At 41.4% G+C, this 6,347-nt stretch overlaps 1 non-coding gene across 1 annotated transcript; it reads left to right on the plus strand.

Moving 5' to 3' along the window:
- Window positions 1-5,506: 5,506 nt before the first annotated feature.
- LOC111725650 lies at window positions 5,507-5,613 on the plus strand. Its single transcript, XR_002773665.1, has one exon. It is a non-coding gene; the product is annotated as a U6 spliceosomal RNA (small nuclear RNA).
- The last annotated feature ends 734 nt before the right edge of the window (window positions 5,614-6,347 follow it).

The following is a 6,347-nucleotide window of genomic DNA, read 5'->3' on the forward strand; positions in this document are numbered from 1 at the left end:
ATCTTCATGTTATTCTGAGGAGAGAAGAGAAATCAGACCTGCTTGGCTCTCTAGGACTTCTCCAACCTACCTAACCCAAATTTCTGAGTCTGGGCCTTAGTGTGTACTTAGAGAGGAGGAAACCAAAGTCAAAAAGAATTTAAGCCAGGCCTGCAGAAGTACTTGAGGTCCAGCATCAGAAAAGACCAGATAGAGAAATTCAGATAATTTAAGACAAAAAAATTCCCTCTGGATTTGTGGACCAGATTTAAGGTCCCAGCGGCTTGAAATGTGAAATTGTTTATGTGGATACGGGATTCCTGCTTGATTGAGGCAACATCCCCAATTATCTCTTACAGAAAAATGACCAGATTAATCCTTAGAAAGTATGTCTCAGACAACAATGAGTATGCAAATACTTGACAATGAGTATCTAAATACTTTAGATACTAATATGGCTAAATTCTGGTCTCTTGGACTGGGTGGAGCACCTGTGCCCTCCACCCTGTCTCTGTGAGGCAGGAAAGACCTTTCTGCCACCTGGGGGCTCTTTCTGCCAAGCTACCTCCTGGGAGTGCTGAAGTTAGGGGAAATTTAATCTCTCGTGTGAAATCAAAGCCTCTTCATTCTTGAATACAAACTAAGATCTCTTTGGTTCATAAAAATTATCATCACCAGATGTTTTCCATAGGCCTTGTTTCTAAATTTTACCACAGTCTGAAAGGTTAGACTTGTTATCTCTGTCTTTGGGATGAGGAAATTGAGGCTCTGAGAAGTTTGTCCCTTGCTCAAGCCACTGGGTAGTTAGTCTGTCTAACTCCAAAGCCACTTTCACAACTCCTTTGCTTAAGCTCTCATACCTTCAATCACGAAGACTAGATGGGCAATTCCCTCCCTGCCCTGGTGAGGCGCAGCTGCCCAGGCTTCTCCCCTGGAGATTCAGACCCAGTGGGTCTGAGCCGCAATAAGAGAATATTTTGGGATTTAAAAGATGATTCTTGTCACTGGAGAGTTTGAGAAAGACGGATAGTCATCCTCCAATCCTCCTACAACTCCAAACTGGTGACTCATCCTGAGGCCGAAGTATAGAAATGTGTTTGAGACAGGAAGCAAACAGGCTTCCCAAGACACAGTCCCTGTAAACTCTGAACATAAGGAGACAAAAAAAGCCTAAGTTTGATAATAGTTTTATTTCCTATGGGCTTGACTTGATTTCTTGGCAGATTTGAGATACATGACATGGACTAATAACCAAGACTGGGATAATTGTGCTAAATTAGCTGTTGTGGAGCAGCTTTAACTGTAGCCAGCTGTGACAAGCAGCCAAAATAAACTGAACAGGGCCTCCAAAAGACCGAGATAAGCAGCTTCCCCGGCTGTGAGGCGGTTATGCGCTCTGTGATTGGTTGTACGTGCTTGAGATGATAGCTATGCGCTCTGTGATTGGTAGATGGTTGCGATGCTAAAGCTGCTGTGAAGGTGCTGGACCGTGAAAGTTAACTGCAGAAACGTGGGCCTGAGCGGTGGCCAGCAGGCCGCTCAGGACTGCTTCTTTCAGAGCATCTTGCTAGACTAGTGGAGACACATTACAGGGTGCTATTCCAGCAGTGGAGAGGATTGGGAGAAAAGATTTAGGAAAAAAAGCCCTTAAGTCCAAACTTATAAGAAATTATTCATGTTGAATAATTTCATTTGATATGAACATCAAAACAAAATCATCATGTTTATCTCCAGGCAGATAGGTAGACCTTTCAGAAACAGAATAGAAAAAAAAAAGGGGGTGTGTGTGTGAGGCCAGGCACTGTGGCTCACACCTGTAATCGCAGTACTTTGGGAGGCTGAGGCAGGTAGATCACTTGAGCTCAGGAGAGACCAGCCTGAGTAAGACCAATAACCCACCTTTAAAAATAGCCAGGCATTGTGGTGATGCCTGTAGTCCCAGCTACTTAGAAGGCTGAGACAAAAGAAACACTTGAGCCCAATAGTTTGAGGTTACTGTGAGCTGTGACATTATGACACTATACCAAGGGCAGTAAAGTGAGACTCTGTCTCTAGAAAAAAATAAAAATAAATAAGAAAATAAAGAGTTGGGGGGGGGGATGCAGGACCAAGGAAGGGTTTGTCTAATGTTCTGAATGAGTATTCGAAAACAGAAATTTTTTTTTCTGATTATCTACATTAAAATGTTTGGTCCTATGACCATCCAGATAGTTCTCTCTCTTGGTGTTTGAAGACTATAATAATTATCTAAGTTAGAAGGTGCATCTGTTAAAGTCAAGTGTATATGATGAAAATAAATAGATAAATAGAAGTGGCTTAAACAAAATAGCTTAGTTCTCTCTATCAAAAAGAATTCTAGAAAGATAGCTCAGAGCAAACCTCAAAGACTCAGGCTTTCATGCTCCTCCTATCCAGCGGTTCTTCCATCAGAATGTGGCTTCTTAAAATGAAAACAAAATCCTACAGCAAAGTTGTTAAAAAATACGTGGCTTCTACCCCAAGAAGCATGCGTAGGCTCCAGCCATCATATCCACATTCCAGCCCCCAAGAATGAGAAAGTGACAAAGGGCACATGCCAGCTCTCTTTTAAGGAACTTTCCTGGAAGCTGCTATGCAGCATTTCTGATTCCATCTACTTGGCCAGCATTTAGCCATGTGTCGAGAAAAAATGGGAAACTGGGCTTTGGGCCTGAATGTGCATAACTAAAAATTAGGGATCCTATCTCTAAGGCAGAAGGGACAAATGGATAGTAGAGTAAGAAAATTTTAGTTTCTACAACATAATGTAATGTTTGAGCCACAAGAAAATAGATTTGAAGTAATTATGTTCTTGTGAGAACCTGGGATCTATCGGCTAGGTGACCATCAGAATTTGAGAACAAACCTTTCTTTTCTTGTCCCTCCTCTACCTACCCTAAGTGAGGAGACTTTAGGATAAAATGCTCTTCCCTGATCCTTCTTAACCACTGTACCCCAAACAAAATTTCTAATCACATGCCCTAGAAAACTCTCACTATGAGCTCTGATAGGCTGTCTGTATCTCTGAGTCTCACATGAGCAAGTCACTGATTCATAAAGGAAAGGTTCCCCTGTGCACTGCTGGGGGCATTCCTGCAGGCAGGTGCTGACTTGGTGTGAACAGTCCCATTGATAATTCTCCCACTGGACTTTTCTTATAGGGTCACTTCTAGCCATACCCAGCTGGCCTGAGACCTGGAACTGATACTACCTCTGTAGCAAACTGTCCCACCTATCTTCTCTGGCCCAGAGTGTAAGGATTGCTCATTTAACTGCCCTCATTGGGGCTTAGAAGGCAATGTGATGGGATGGTTGGAAGAAAAGTGCTGCCTAGCTCAAAGGTTTGCAAGATAATAAAAACATTAAATGAAGCTTTATGCCAAACATCATTCAACATTTTATGTTTAGTCCTCACAGTAATCTTGGGAGATGATGGACTCATTATACCCATTTTACAGTTGAGAAAACCAAGACTTAAAGAGACTACTTGCCCAAGTTGAACCTACCTAGTAAGTAAGTGATAAAGTATGGTTTTAAGCCCCAGGTCCTTCTGAATCCAGAAAGAACCCTGAACCCCTATACTATTAGGCCTTCTGGCCTTCCAAGGATCTTCTCTGAAATTCGCATGAGGCAGGCAATGAACTTTATGATGCTGTTCACAGTTAGATGGAGCCAGAGCAGAACTGTGAGTGCTATAGTAGTGGCAGGTTTCATTCTGCACTGCCATGCAGGAGTTCAGGGGGTAGGAGAACTGTTGAGCAAAACTCCTGCTGCTAATTGCTCTAAATAAGAATCTGCCCAATGTAGGCTTGAAAAAGGGCAACTTTTTTTTTTTTTTCTATTTTAGATTCCCACCTCTCTTGCTCTACTGCTTTTGAGCAGTTGTCATTGATACTAACAGGCTGGCAGGGCATGTCAAGAAAGGGATAATTTATTCCCTTTCTCCAGCAGCTGAGGATATCACCATCCTGTTGACAGACATTTGCTTCCTAGAGGGAAGAAGAAATGGCAGAAATCTGGTATTCTAATGAGTGGCTAGCTAGGGTTTCATACCTAATTCTCATTGTGCTTAGAAGGGAAGAGAAAGATTTTATTCCCAGACATCTTTCTGTGCTGTCTGAAAGATGCTGGTTTCTGAGGCCCAAGGGCTGACCCCTGGGACCACCATGAGCACAGACACTCCCCAACCCCCAACAGCACTGAAGACATCTCTGACTTAGCCAGCCTGGATTCTTCTCTGAATCTCTGAGACCATCAAAAAGGATTAGCTGGAAAATCAGACGGTGTTTGTCTCCCTTTTTTTTTTAGAGACAAAGTCTCACCTTATTGCCCTTGGTAGAGTGTGCTGTGGCATCATAGCTCACAGCAACCTCCAACTCCTTGGCTTAGGCAATTCCCCAACCTCCCGAGTAGCTGGGACTACAGGCACCTGCCACAATGCCTGGCTATTTTTTTGTTGCAGTTTGGCCAGGGCTGGGTTTGAACTCACCACCCTTGGTATATGGGGCTGGTGCCCTACTCACTGAGCACAGGCACTGCCCCTCCCTTACTTTTAAAATGTTTGATAGTAGGGTGGCACCTGTGGCTCAAAGGAGTAGGGCACTGGCCCAATATACTGAGATGGTGGGTTCAAACCCAGCCTCAGCCAAAAACTGCAAAAAAAAATTTTTTGATAGTAGCATTTGTCTGTTTTATGCAGCCTCATTGCCTGTAGCCAGTCAGTACAACCAAATTTGTGGTGACTTTTAGATTTAGGCCAATAAATAGAATTCACCAGAATGATAACTTTTTGATAAAAATTCTTCAATCCAGATTAATTCTTTTACATGTTTCATAGTGTCCAAAGGAAAAAGAAATGAATTAGAATGAATTAGTTGCTCGGACGTTAACATCACTTTTTCAGGAACTGAAACTTAACTTCCTTGCTTCCTTCCTTCCAACAGAGTTTCAAGCTGTTGCCTTGGTTAGAGTGCTGTGATGTCATAGCTCACTGCAACCTCTAACTCTTAGGCTCAAGTGATCCTCTTGCCTCAGATTTTCCTTTTTTTAGTAGAAACAGAGTCTCACTTTTACTCAGGTTGGTCTTGAACTCCTGAGCTCAAGCAATCCACCTGCCTCGGCCTCCCAGAGTGCTCGGATTACAGTGATGAGCCACTGTGACTGGCCTGAAATTGAAATTTTAAAGAAACTTCTATGGATCTTTTCAAAGTGGCCTCTGTCACTGTCATAAAGTGAATAAGATATCTAGTGCTATGGTATTCTCATGATTAGGGTTGCCAAATAAGAATACAGAATGCCAGTTAAATTTGAATTTCAGATAAGCAACAAATAATATTTTAGTATAAGTATGTTCTGACAATGTTTGAGACATAATTTAAATTGAGACTTTTTTGGATATTTTCCTGAAATTTGAATTTATCTGGGATTTTTGTATTTTTATCTAGCGATGTGACTTAAGATAAAAACAACACTGAGAGCTTTTATTTTGTTTGTTTAAGATTTGGTTTTTGTGCTTGCTTCGGCAGCACATATACTAAAATTGGAACGATACAGAGAAGATTAGCATGGCCCCTGCACAAGGATGACATGCAAGTTCGTGAAGCGTTCCATATTTTTTGGAGGGATCACTTCTGAGGTTTATTTTACAAGGGTACAAGTGAATCTTTCTCAGAGTAGAATGTGAACATTTTAAAATAATAACTAAGAAAATGACATGAAGGCTATGTTAACCAGTTTGATGGAAGTGTTTCAGATTGTGTGTGAAAACCCCACACTGTACCCTGCATTAATGTACATAGTTACCATTCAATTAAAAAAAATTAAAAAAAAAGATTTGTTTTTTATCTAGGTTATATATGCGCAAAGTTCAAGAAGTGAAATAGTTCCATATGGCTTGCAAGAAAACCATGCCTCTACCATTAGTTCCTCTCTTCATTTCCGACAGTCCAAAAACAACCGTTTCCAGCTCTTCTGTTATTTTTTTCCTGGCAAGGGAGATTTAGCTCCCTTTCTCTAGATGCCATGCTTGTATTGTGACATCTTGATTTCACAGCTGCAGACCTTGTCTACTGATTCCCTCTATGAGAGATGAGGATTTTGACACTCTCTCCTCAAGCTTACTTTTCTTACCTCACAATATAGTTATGGGGTAATTTTGATCTGCTTGATACGCAAGGTTTACATGATTAGGAACATGTACCTCCTATTCATAGCTGAGCTATTTATAGCTGTGCTATGTGGCATAACTTTGTGGAGGTTTTTAAAAAGAGTCAATAAATATCTTTCTTTGCTTAGTTTTAAAGGTACTTATCACTCACTTGACCCCCAAATCTCTCCCAGTTGTGTAAATC

The sequence above is a fragment of the Otolemur garnettii genome, unplaced genomic scaffold, assembly GCF_000181295.1.
Source record: "Otolemur garnettii isolate 467f Iridium unplaced genomic scaffold, OtoGar3 scaffold00045, whole genome shotgun sequence".
NCBI lineage: Eukaryota > Metazoa > Chordata > Mammalia > Primates > Galagidae > Otolemur > Otolemur garnettii.